The sequence below is a fragment of the Rhopalosiphum maidis genome, chromosome 3, assembly GCF_003676215.2.
Source record: "Rhopalosiphum maidis isolate BTI-1 chromosome 3, ASM367621v3, whole genome shotgun sequence".
NCBI classification, from domain to species: domain Eukaryota; kingdom Metazoa; phylum Arthropoda; class Insecta; order Hemiptera; family Aphididae; genus Rhopalosiphum; species Rhopalosiphum maidis.
Window position 1 is genome coordinate 45,513,789 of NC_040879.1, and position 15,282 is coordinate 45,529,070.

The 15,282-nt window shown below is 24.4% G+C and overlaps 1 protein-coding gene across 3 annotated transcripts in view; it reads left to right on the top strand.

Annotated features, from left to right (window-relative positions):
• LOC113557084 (venom dipeptidyl peptidase 4-like) overlaps positions 1-15,282 on the top strand; it is a 52,299-nt gene that overhangs the window by 14,454 nt on the left and 22,563 nt on the right. The gene's annotated exons all lie outside the window — the stretch shown is intronic.

The following is a 15,282-nucleotide window of genomic DNA, read 5'->3' on the forward strand; positions in this document are numbered from 1 at the left end:
ATAAATTGAAAATATATTTATTTTTAAGATTTTATCAATAAATCAGTAAAGCATAGGAAAATATATAAAATAATAATACCTTAATGAAACTATTTGATACCCTCAACAATTTGCTACCCTAAATAACTACTTAGAACAACTGCCCACTCAACGTAGAATTGAATGAACACCGTTAACATTAGATTACAATGAAAACTCTTTATAATGAAAAACGTAAATATTACATTAAAAAGGTTGGTTTGTTCTATAACCTACTCGTATTATACCTTTTATACCCTTTCTATATTACAAAAATTCTCTATAACGAAAGAAACTCTTGGTCCCATCAAATTCGTTATAGAGTGTTTTCACTGTATTTAAAAATTTGTAGTATAACTGAATTTTATAACGATAAGTTTAGTTTTTTTTTTTATAACAGTAATTATTATTTATTTACAAGCTTGGCAATGATTTTGAAGACGAAATCGTGATGTTTAACATCTGTTTCACTTTTGCGTGCTAATAATATAAATTATTATAGATTTTTTTACTTAAATTTTTTAGCTAATGCTTATCGAAATTCTTGTTTCATTAGTAATCATGAAATGATGAGACGACAGCGAGACTTAAAGAGCTTTAGCTACTAGAAAGATAATATTTTTATTATATACTAATAATAATAAAGATCGTATATTGTGCTATTTTGACCCGATCCACGTTTCTAAATTGTTGGTATTAAGTTATATTTGCTTATATTCTTAATTTATAAATATCTGATGTACAATACAAAATTATTGTAGATTGTTTCATTTTGTTTGCACGTTATATATGTATTTATAATATATAGGTAGAAAAATATTATTATATTTAATATTTATTTAAAAAGTTAGTTCATTATTAAATCAAACTATTATTTGATTATAGTGACTACCTATTTACAAACCATAGTGAATCAATAATATTATCAAAAAAATAGTTCAGTTGAATCTTCAAATGTCTTTATTTTTAATATTTAAAATTCCTCAAAAAATATTCCCAGCCGGTATGGGAACAATATAATAATGTTTACTTGCCTAATCTACAGTTATAAGAGTTAAGTACCTAATAAATATTAAAAATTATTTTAAAAAATGTTTCTACATATTTAATAATTTCTCACCCAGCTATAAATGTAATTATTATTGCTCACAATAATGGGCAATTAAGATAATTTAACACGATAGTAAATTTAAATTATCCAAAATTATTGATCATAAAGTGTATAAAAGTACTTAGTAGGTAGTTATTTAAATTCGGTATCGAAAATTGTTTATGGCATTATATTATGTACAATAGTAATAGTAATAGTAATATAGTACATTACATGTTTATTGTTAAAATATTGTCCTCGAAAAGGTATGAACATTATTTGAGTTCTGTCCAAGAGATTTATTTATTTCTATTGTAATTTATTGTATAGTTTAATAGTTATATACCATATGGTACTGTAATAATATAATGTTGTATAATGTATAAAATCAATTAAATAATTATTTATTAATTTATATTATGTGCACAGATATGTATAAATATTTATTTTACATAAAAACTAAATATTGATTGAAAAATTAATGCCCTTAAAAAAAAGCTTTATATTTGTTTTTGAATAACTGACAAAATATCTTAAATAAATATCACTACTAAATATTATCATGAAACCAGTACATGTTAATGAAGTAATATTGTCAGTAAACTATCGCATAGATAAATAAGTGTCTTTATTATAGAATATGTATAGCTGCTTTATAATTATGATAGTACAATAGATAAATAACTCGAATTTAAGTAGATATAATTAATATTTAATAGTTAGTATAAACGATATTATATAATAATTAATCATTAATATTATTAAAAAAATATGACAATTATATAACTGTAGTATAATATAAATGACTGGAATTCAAGTATAATTCATACTTTAATTGTAATTTTTCATTAATAATTTAATAGCTATTTTAAAGTCGGAGAAGAGCAATAAATGATTAACAGTGATATGTGTTTTATTATTTTTAAATTTTAAATTTTACAAATAATACAAGTATAATTTTATAATATTCCCTATAATAAATTATTATATTTATTATCTATTAAATATTAATTATATTTAAATTTGAGTTATACATATTATTACGCAATAACTATATTATTGCTCTAAAATATTTATACTGATGACATATTTTTGTCAATGTCATATTTTATTGACAAAATTATTTTTTTGTGGTTTATTGGTTTTATGATATTTTGTTGATATATATCTTTGTTTTTGAGAGTTTTTCTTTTTTGGATTTAAAGGATCTATAGAAGCATAGAAAAATAAAATAGGCATTCGAATAATATTTGCATTATACTTCGTATTTCTTCCTTTACTATACCAATTCTCAATTGAATAATTTTCAATTTATGAAAATGCATTCTTCTAATGGATGTAAATTCGATCACACTTTTATAATAATATGATGATTGGTATTTGAATGCCAGCATGCCGCCAAACTTGGCAAATCAAAATCAGTGTTCTTTATTATTATTTGTAACTTATAGGTAGGTAAGTGGTGTGTGGATAATGTGCTTACTGACGAACATTTTTTTGTAATGCTCGATTAGTTTTTACTTCGATATCGTTTTTATAAAAGTATTAAAATTTAAAAATATAAAAAATAAGTATTTCTTATGGCAATATAAAAAAATATGTTGAGCATAATATTTAACAATATCAGCTTATCTTCTTGAGGTTGGATTGATTAATACATTTAAATAATTAATATTGTGTTAAAATATTTTTTGTTATTATCATTAAATTATTTGTTTAAAGTAAGATTACTCATGGAATAGATAATGATAATGTTTTCAATTTTTAATCCTTAACTATAAAAATTATACATTTTAAAAATTTTCAAATGCAAAAAGAATTGCAAATATTCGTGATTTTAAGATAATTATCTATTTATATATTTTTAGTATTTATTTTATAAATGTCGAAAAAAATTATTCAAAAATTTATTATGATGATTTTTTAAAATTTTATACACAAACCCACATAAGTTGTTCTTATATTTACAGGTATATAAAAATATACACAGTTTACTTTTATAACCATTTGAAGTTCAAATTTCAATAAAATTTCTTAAAATTGATCCAAAATTTTTAGATAGTTTTCGTTATTTCCAATTTTTTTTTGGTTTTTCCCAATTGTTAAGAAAATTAATAACGATTTTTTTATTTTTAACTTTGAATTATCAATTAGATTTTTTTCATTAGAAAATAGATTATGAATGATAAGTTGAATATAGCTGGATATCGTCGTTATAAAATTAATACATTCATCACTCCGGTCAGATTCTAAAATTAAATATAAAGCGCGTATAAACAGTGTAAAATTAATAATAAAAATTATATATAAGTTTCTCATAAACAATATCATATTGAGTAAAGCCGAGAAAGTTATTAAACAATGTAATTTAGATTAAATTGGTCTGTACTTTTATGTACCTATAAATTGTTTTTTTACCTACAGAAGTTTCTGTGTACAGTTGAAAAGTGTTTCGCAATGTCATTATAAAAACAAAAAGTTATAAAGTTATTTATAATAAAGATATTAAAGACCGCGGCAATGTGGATATTTTCATTTTGCGTCCTTTATCTTAAATATTGATCATTTGTACAACTATTATCCAGGTATGCTATAAGTTCGGGATCATCCCCTTTCGTTAGTAAAAGAGTTAAGACTAATATGTGTTCGTTGTGATCCTTACAGTGGTTGTTGGATGGATGTTATTAATGCTTCTTCTCTGCTCTATAAATTATTATATTCGGTCGGCCACTGAACCCAGTGAATGTGCGATACGTTGCAAATTTTTATTATATATTTGCTTATAAAATATATTTTATTATTTTTCGTTTTTTTTTCCGTTTAATAATTAATAATATAATTTCTGATATTTTATTATATTTTAAGCCATACATAGATCTAGGTAAAACTATAGAGTATAGGTATTTAAAATTCACTATTATTTAGATTTTTTTTCAAAAACTAAATGTAAAGTCAATTTTTTTCTGATTTTGACGTGATATGACTACATGAGTATATAATAGAAAATAATACAATATGTATTGAGTAATACTGTTTTCAACCGGTTCGAGGTAAACGAAAGTAATTTTTTACGCAAACAGAATCCGCAGTAATCCGTGTAGGTAATTTATAATGGCAATGCAATTTATTGTTGGCATATTAATATTTAATATTATAATGATATTTGAAAATTTTATCGGACCGGTCCTGTACTGAGTATGAAATCCATAGTAATAATGTAATTATATGCGTGCCGGTTTTTACCTTACAAACAAGACGAGTGCGAATTATCGTACGTCAATGGCTTCAGTACATATCACACCTACTTAATATTATGTTATTTAGTTATTATGATGTTTTGTGTCGACTGTATGAAAAAACGTTATAACCTATAATACGTGGTTACTTTATACTATATATTATACTCGTATGGTACCTACTATTATTAATATTACAATATTATTATTATTGACGTTTGAAAATCTTAATTTACCTACACGCAGCAAAACGACACTCACTGACAGATCATCAGCGATAATTAATAATAAATATAAAGTATAAACAATAATAGTTTTATAAACTTTCTACACGCATTACCATAACGTTTGATAAGTATTGTGAAATCACATTTTGTTACGACTATTATGTATGAAATTAAAATATGTAAAACATATTTTGTGAAACATTTAAACAGAACATTTGTGGACAGCGTTTTTTAATTGTGAAAACTCCTTAGTGATGTTGCATTTATATTCGTGAAAACTCGTAAATTCATATGTCGTCATGATACCTATAAGATCTAAATAATACCACCGACCAGGATACAGTAAGTTTCTTTATAAGATATAACTGGTTACAAATTACATAATAAAACCGTGTGCATATTATTTACAAAACAATTTGTAATTGGTTATATTACAACTTAGAGTTAAATTTCAGGTCCTAAGCTACTATTAAGTATTTTTAGATTAAATTCTATAATAAAATGTTCACACTACTATATATTTGTTTATATAGCTATAAGTGAAATCGTATCGTTTAAAATTAAAATAGTTTGTGAAAACAATGTATTACATAAATTATAAAACAATAAGCTTTTGTTTATAAAGAGGATGAAAATCAGTTTATCAAACTTTTTTTTTTAACATTCACTGGAAAAATATACAATTTTTAAAAACAGTTACAATAAAAATCATATAAGCGAAGAAAAACAATAATACAGAGCATGGAAACTCGAAAAGAGTACCCAGCAATAATATTCAGATTTATCAAACTTAAACAATTAATTGTTATTATTCAGATAATTACGTAATAATTTAAATATAATAGAATTAATGAACTTCAATATAACTATACCTACATGTTCTACATGATCAAATAATTTAATTAATTATTTTTAATCATTCTCAGATTTTTATATTCCTGTGATATTGTAACTAGTTATTTTCTCAAATTATTTTTTGCTGTAACATACTAATGTGTATGACCTAAACAATTTCGAAATATTTAAATATATAGTCATCTTTAAAATCTTCAAAGCACGCAAAATAAAAATATTATATTTTTATTCTCCTTTGAGTATTTTCCTAACAAATTCATAAGCTATATTTTGGACTTACCAAAATAATTAAAAATGCTACAACATTCTAATTTAAGTTATAACTAACGAACTTATAGTACCAAATTTGATTTATATATATATATAATATGTATATTGGATTATACTCTATTATATTCATCAGTTAATATATTTTTACTATAGGATATTCATAAAATATTCAATTATATATGATTTATTATTTAAAATATATTTTTTTTTTGGTTAGGTTTCAACGAAAGTAAATATTGTCATATAAGTACATATTTTATTAAATAATAATATATTATGTACCTACCTACCTATGTATATATCGTTTTGCGGATACAAAATTCAAAGTTCAAACAACTACATGGCAATGAAAAGTAATATATATATATATATATGTCATACTATAACAATATGTGACTTTATAATATATAAACTATACACATACACACACATATATATATATATATAACCTCGTACAGACAAGTACACTATACATATTATTCGAAACATATTTAAGCAGTTAAAATTAACACAGTTGGTTATCAGAAAACGTCGCGTACAGTCGTTATCCATAGTATCCCCGCTTTGTGTCTACACATTATATGGCATATACAATAATTGTACAATAGAAAAAAACTACACGTACCTCGGAAAAAGGGTTAAGTCATCTTATGTTCCAACATTTTTCTTTCTTGATTTTCAATAAACATATGCGACCAAGTAGAATTTTACACTCTTTATTTAGTGGTGAAAACGAAAATAGTTACTCAATTCTATTCAATTTAAATGACAATGATGATATTATGAGGTCAGCCACACCGAGAGACGAAAAAGATGAAAAACCAAGTGAGGTTAGTTTTAAAAATCCATAACTCATTATCTATAAAAATATAAATATTGAAGAATTTTCTACATCATTCAGATCAAAAATGCACTAAAATTAAGCATGTTATAATTTTTGATAATAGATCGCTTATTAATAGATTTGTTAATTAGAAATTGAGTATCAAACTTAAAACTGCCATCAGGCAAAAAACGTGTGTCCAATGTGTCCAAACTTTAATAGTTAGTTACTTACTTACTTGGCCCTAACATAATTAGAATTCAATATAATTTCAGTTTACAGTACAGTAGTAAAACCGTTCTAAATTTCCTATGTATAACTATATAAGTACTTATCGTTATAGTTCAACTATCTAATCCATTAATTCATCAAATAAAAAAAAAATATATGTAGACTTTTTCATTGTGCTATTCTATTTGAACATATAGGAAGCTTTTTAAATGGTATTCCTAATGCACTAATCAACAACGTCTTATATATATAAAATATTCTATTATTTCCTGCATGGCAACATATGCATGTTGTATTAAATGTTGACCACCATTTCAGTTAATATGTAAAGATTAAAGATACTTTTTCAAAATGTGTTTACTGTGGCAAAAGTTGCCAAGTTATCTACTGAGAGTGTATTAGTGTGCTGCTGTATAAAGAAATATCGAAACTCAAAATACCAAATCACTTTACACCAAGCGAGTCATTTTATATACATATTTAATCATAAATTTCCGTAATCAAGATTCCGGTAAAATATTTTAGTAAAAATGAAAATAAATATTAGATTGTTACCGCATTGCTCAAAATTCAAATAATACATTAATTAAAGAAAGATCAAACTTGAACATCTTAAACACAAACATGTAGGTACATGTCAAATACCTAGCAGAAGAATAATGACCGAAAATTTCACTAATACTGCATTGGCATGTTCAAACATTACGCACCATTATACTTAAATATTTAATTTGCACTACCACACTTCATATTATCATGAATTTAAAAAAAATATATGTGGTGACTATTGCAGATTTAGTTAATTATTTAAACTGAATAGTAATTGTATTATTATTTATATACAAATATAACTACTAGTACCTAGTTAATTATAACTAACTAATAACAGTTATTTTTATAATTCTAAATTATTTTTATTTGATATAGATACTATTTAGTATACCATAATGTAGTAAATAATTACAATTATTACCAAAAATACCACGTTACAGTAATAAAAATTAATGCCAAATAATAATTACAAACATAATTTGTAAAATAAAGTTAATGGATAATTTAATCCGGTATTGGAAAGATTTTTCACCGAAAATACCGTATATACATTAATACCATTGATACCAGTTATAAACAAAATAAACACACGATATCGGCGGTATTAACATTTTAAATACCGCCAGCCCTAACACAAATATTAATAATATTGTATTATAAGTATAACTATAACACCCTTCAGTTATAACAGTTAACCTATTTATATTATAAATATTATGTTTACAGCATTCCTATTTTTATCATACATTTTTAGTAAATTATTTTGCAGAAATAACAAATATTTTAATAATAATATTGTAATGACACGTAAATTAATTATTATTGCAGCACGTGTTGTTACTTTTTTAATAACTTTTGCTATGTTTTGCCTCATATTTGACGGAAATTTTCAAGGATGCCTTTTTTACACGATAATTATTATTATACAAAAATATATATTATAATATATAATTGAGTATAGTGCGTCACTGCATTTGGTTCTCATAGTTTTTTAACTTTTTTTACAGCATACTTTTAATTTCTTATTTCAAAGTAGAATATTTTTCGAAGTATTTACTTTGTTATGTTTAAATCGAATTTTGGCCGAGTATTTTATGAGTTATAACTTATAGTGCTGAGCGGAGTGGAGTAACATAAGGGCACCTCGTCAAAAGTTGGACCAATACTGCGCTCATCTAAACTTAAATACTTATCTAATAATAATGGTTTGCTCGTCCAAAATTTAATTTTTGCGTATCATATTATACTACAAAAATAGCCTGCGTAGGAATATTATTATTGCTTTTACTCCTTAAATTCGAATATAACATTATGAGTATAACCGGCTATACCATTTATAATATGTACATACGGATTGCATATTGGCAATATGTGTACACTATACATCCGTTCAATTGATTAGATCAAGGTATCTCATTTTTATGACGATTCGTACGGATATACAGTAATATGTACATGTGCTCCGAGGGGTTTTATGATAATTACTTACGTAATAAAATACAATACTATGGCGTAATCGATTTAAGAATAATTTGGAAATATTTTGTTAAGAAAGTTTATAGATACGTATTATTATATTTTATTATATTAAACATTTATGTAAGGAGATAATAATATTATTCGAACTGTAGTGTAGTATAGAGTTGTAGACAGACATCATATGCGTTGTAAATGGAAATAATATTGTAACATAGAGACAGCTATAATATATGTTATACAGGTGAAAATAAATTTTTTTTTTTAAATTATGTTTTGTAAAAATTAATTAATTATCTCAGAATTATGGTGGAAGGGGAGTTCTGGCCCCTTCCTAACTCCTCGTGAAACATGAATACGACACTGACGTAGATCTTTCTAAACTATATGTTAAATATGTATATGCAAATAATTTTATTGGAGTTGAAGTTGATTGGGTTTAATGATTTAGTAAGTCCTCTTCAAATTAAAATGCTATATTGGAAAACAGCATGATATATCTGATGATAAATATTTATTTTGAACAATGTTAATCGGAAAAATATCTTTAAGTTTACGGAAGTTGAATACTGCTGTTCTTAGATGCATAACTGTATACATTATCTATAAGTATGTAAATTCTATCTTAAGTTTTCGTTGAAAGCTAACCTAATATATACGTCACGTTAATTATGTACGTTTATTATATTATATAATTTTCGATTGTTGACTTAATTAGTTAAATATAAGTGCCATAACTGTGTGTTATAATATGTTACTATGTAAATAATTTATAGCTAGTTAAAGAGGTGTGAAGTGCTGGTGATGTATCAAAGAAAATTACACACACGATAATAAACGTAATATTATATTACAATATAGGTCATATACTATAAATATATATAATATTATCACATGTACATAATTAATAATAATTATAATAGGTAAGTGATAACAGTTATTATAATAAACTTTGAGTAAAAAATGACCAAGGTCATGCAACACATTGTATCGGGCTTAAAAAGTTAAAAGTCTTTAAAAAAAAGTTTTTTCACATTAATTTACCAGGTTAGGTTAGGTCGATTTTCACTCCACTTACCTATGTAATATTTTATTTTTTATACGCCTATTATGGTTATGTAAATGTTAGTAATATGATTTGTCGCCATGGCTATTGATTTTAAGTGGGCATTACAACGAGTATACGAGTACTCATCTATATAATATTGTAACGTGTGGATTATTAATAACAATACCTTACCGAATTACCGTATAGTTAATTATAAGTTGCAACCATACTCAATACTAATTAGTTATAAATAATTGATACAAATATATTTTAATGAATAGGTTGTATGTAATATTATTTACCAAGTTATAAAAAAACGGTACAATGGACAAGGTTACCTATAGAAACTTTCTACCAGTTAGTTTATTTTGAGAAAAAACTTTTATTTAATTAAATTTAAACTAGTTAAATAAAACAAAAATAAAACTTGCCCAGTCTTGTCTAAAATGATAAAAATTACATTTTATATTCAAAATAAAATCGATTTGACATTTGTAATTTTCTTATTTAATTTATTGAAAATTGGATGATGAAAATAAATTAGCTAGGTATTGTATTTGTAATAAATATATGTGTAATGCAGTGGTCTCAAACATACGGCCCGCGGGCCACAAGTGGCACGCGTACCTTTTCTATGTGGCCCGCAATAAAAATACATTTTGAACAAAAATAGAAAAAAAAATTGTTAAAATTGTTAATTTTTTATCCATGTTTGGTAGCTCTTATGTATGTGAACAATTATTTTCTCTCATAAAATTAAATAAATCAAAAAGTTGGAATCAAATTTCAAATATCAAACTACAATCTGTTTTACATTTGGCATCAAGAAATTCTTGCGCAAATATAGACGACTTGGTACAAAAGAAAAGATGTCAAGTTTCAAGTGCAGCTCAAAAATAAAAATTATTAAATAGTTAAGCTATTTTTAAATTTTAATTAAAATTTTTTATAGTTAATGTTCATCATATTTTTTCAATGATAACTTTGTAGTAATAATTATGTCAAATATAAACAACTACCTTGTTTATATTTTTTATAAATATTTTTGGTAATAGTAATTATAATTAAAGTAATTTCGTAATATATTAAGTCACATTTAGATAAATGGATTTTTTATGTATCTTTGCTTTGTCTTTAGTTTTAAGTGTATAAGTATAAAAATGACACTTAAAATTTGGCACACGAATTTTTTTTGAAAAAATATATGGCCCGTAGGTAATTTGAGTTTGAGATCACTGGTGTAATGATACAGTGTGTTTATGTAGTGTAACACGAACATTTTTATTCAGTAACCTCGAATTGAAATGGGGGTTTCAATTGGATTTAGAGAGTAATGAGGTACATATTTTTTGGTGATTACAATTTTTAAACCTCTTATCGAGTGTATGCAAAATATAATTCACCTTTTTGTTTCAAATATCAACACTTACCCACATAAAATATAAAACAGCTGATCTAATTTATTTTTAGTCATAATTGACTTTTAAGTATGATTCTTAAACCAAAATTGACTACAAGTTGAAGTTTCAATTTAAATTTCTATAAATTACTGAATTTGTCAACAATCATCATCCTACGATTTTTCAAATTTTTTTCATTATGACGTGATTTCGTGTATTTATTCAACCTAATTTTAACTCGTTGTAGGTCAATACATTTTGATTTTGGTGTTATGGTTAAATTATTCAAATAACTTAAAAAGTTTAGTCTATCTAAATATAGTGTTGGAAATGCATGACACCGTTTGAAAAAAATAGTTTAAAAATGTAAAACTGTCAAATAAATATACGTATTTCAGTATTACCTAGGTCCTAGATCGTCTCGAAAACCTCATTTCAAACCGATGTTATTTGAGAGAAATATTTAATTTAAAAGGAATTACGCGCTTTGTATATATTATATACGAGTTATACCACGTCTTACCTTTTACTCAACTATTATAAAAGCAAAATATATACACTAATCACAATCAGTCAAAAGCGCTAGCTAATTTTAACCTTCTATTTACATAGTCATAAACCTACATATTATATAAAATTAGTGATTTTATGTTAATATTAAAACTTATCTTTACGCACAGTAGTGTAAATTGGTCTATTAAATATGAAACATGCACTATTATTTCAGATATCTGGTGCATAGTGATGTAGAACTATCGTTCTGCACCGCTAGATAATCTAAAATATGTCCAACTTATAAATTTAAGGCGGTCTATAGTTGTGTTTTTGACATGAGTATAATTATATAATTAATTACAGACTGTTATTAAATAATGATAATTTTATGAACAGTTAAGTTAGAAATATTACAAGTTTTTCAAAAAGCAACCAACAAAATATATATATACTAAATCATTGCGTGTGTTTGATAAAGTAAAGAACACTATTAGTTTAAAATAAGAATTTTACTAATTTTCTTCTTGAAAGTTTAATTTATAGACAAGTAAAATATTAAATTATTTTATCTTCTTGTATGAAAATTTGGTTTTGAGTGTATTATTAGTTCTAAGACATTTTAGTTATGTTTACATTCCTCTGTTCCATCACAAATAAAATAAAATGTAAGTTAATGTTTACGCATTATATGAATATTATTATTCAATAATAATACATTATATACTTGTAATGTAGGTAAATATTCAATTATTGAAAATGCGTGGTGGTCGGTCATATTGGTATACAGCCAAAAACGTTTTAACGTATAGGTACTACACAAAGTTAATTTTTAATTGTCACCTAACGATTGATTATAATTATATTTATATCCCAAAAATATTTTATAAATGTGTATGCGTATGTGAAAGGTGATCTGATTAATATTTTATGAAAATTCAATTGTAAGGTAAACCATTAAGGTACAGAGTACGGTATGTATGGTATGTAATATGGTGTCGGACTTATCTCAAAATGATCAAATATAATAATACGAATTAAAATTGAATTTGTTGTCGCGTATAATAAATATTATTTTAATGTTTTGGGAATTCTAATAATAATATCGTTACAAATTTTTAGTGTTTTTTGAACAACATAAAAAAAAACAGTCAGTTGAGTGTATTGAAATTATTCTGAGTTGCGTTTTTTTCATTAGGCAAATAATATGACTGTTATTTTATCATTATTATTATTTTTCATGCAATAGATACACAATCTATTATTACTTTTAAATTATCTATATGTCACGAATAACAGCAATTTAAATATAATTATATTATTTCCATAATTTTTTTTCTGACAGCTATCTAAAATTTGTGCTAGGTTTGCAAATTTTTAATATTATATACGAAATAAAAGATAGCAAATAATCAATAGATAAATATGATACTTATTTTAATAAATTGATAATATCAATTATTGATAATGTTATAATAGTAGTGTTAAATTAAAATAACACAAAAAAGATTAGAATAATCAGAGTATTTTTTTTTGATACAGCATATTGTTATTATTAATTGCTATACAATTATATCTAGAGCTAAAATGTATATGTTTAAATATGTGTAAAAAAAAAAATTAATTTTGTCCATAAATATGTTTTCATATAAGTATTGGTCGTCGATAACACTTTTGTGAATTGCATTTTTGTATTAGTTTTGAAAACTTTACTAGATGATTCTTCAATGAATTTCATAATTTAGCATTATAACTTTGAACTTTTTATATCGTCTAAATGTGATACGTTACGTTAAATGTCACCCAAAAAATATAAGATAAAAAAGTATCTACACGGTATACACGCGTCGTACTAACACTACTATAACGATTGGTAAATTACCTTAAGACCAACTATATAGTCTACATGCCTCTAGGGATAACATTTTATCTTTTAATCGATCGTATCAGCTTATAAATATTATATTTACTACAAATAAAAAAATAATGACTGATCTTCGTTAGTTAAATACAATATTCTACGTTAGTTTTTTTTTAAACGAACATTAAAAAAAATTCAATTTGCAACTATACACATTTTGATCATTTTATGTGAAAACATATATTCTATTCAGTTCACTATGAGATAAATCTTAGACATAAGGGACTAAAGAAAAGTAATATGCTAATGCATAGAAATTTTATTTCTATTATATCAATGCAATATGAATACTGCCGTCGAATGGGAAATATTGATGTGTTTTATAACAATAGTTAAAAAAATATCAAAAATATATAGGTAGGGTTGAATATTTTTTTTATAAGTATTTGAGGTTAAACTATTAATAAAGCTTAATAAAATCATGAATATTTGGTAATTATTCATAGGTAAAATTAATAAACTTTCAATTTTTTAGTAATAAGGCTTGCAAATTAAATACAGAGTTTCTCATAAGTACTTCTTGTTGAAATCCAAGTATCTTAAAAATATATAAAAACATTTTTTTTATACAAACATTCGAAGTTCAAATTTGGGCATTAAGACTGACATTGTTTTAAAGACCTGAGGTCTCTAAAAGGACCTCTTATATCTTGGATTTTCTACTTATGAAAAGTAATAAATTGTTAGAAATAATGAATAATGGGAAAAAAAAAGTATTTTTAGAAAATTATCTGCACTTGTTTATTCTAAACTTCGTATGAACTACTCAATTTTATTTCAACTTGTGAGTTTTGATTTGATTTTGACGAATCTATGAGCCAATAGATCTTTTTTCTATTTATATATGATTATTAATATGTATGTTTAATAAAAATGTTTGTTTTTACATTCTTCGTCAATGTGAAATCTATACTACGGCGTTGTTAAAGATTCAAAATATCCACCATCATATTATATTATTATAATATTGTACCGTTTACATTTATAATATAGAAACCCATTATTGTATTCCGTTATGCGTCCGGCCAACATTCGTTCATTCGTTCCGTTGTCCTAAATACACGTGTAATAGATAGGTATACAGATAGGTACATTTGTCGTGATCATATATATAATATATAATATAGCTATTGTGCAAATGTGCTCGTTCTCAGTGATCGGATCGTTATTTTTAAAACATTATTGTATGCTTCGAGTGCTGCTGGTAACAGTGTAATAATACTTAGATTTGTATCGAAAACCTGTTGCGTGGGTCGATCTTGTCTGATCCAAACTCTATGTCACAAACTCGGGATTTCTAGCGGTTACACGTGCATAACGTTTTTTTTTTATAGATATTGTAGTAGTAGCAGTAGGTGCAGAGCTTAAATAATGAATAATGATAAAAAAAAAAAAAAACTAGAGCTATTATACGTATTATTAAAATTATTTGCATCTAAATTGTATTTAAAACAAAAATCATAATATATGGCACACAGGATTTTAATATGTTTGATGACAATTCATCATTTAGATTCGACGCTTCATTGATTTCCGGGATTATGGGAAATGTTAAGATAAATGAGACAATAATGACATTATATGGTTCTGCATTCGCATCTATATAAAATTTAAAAGTGTTGCACTACGATAAATTTTTAATT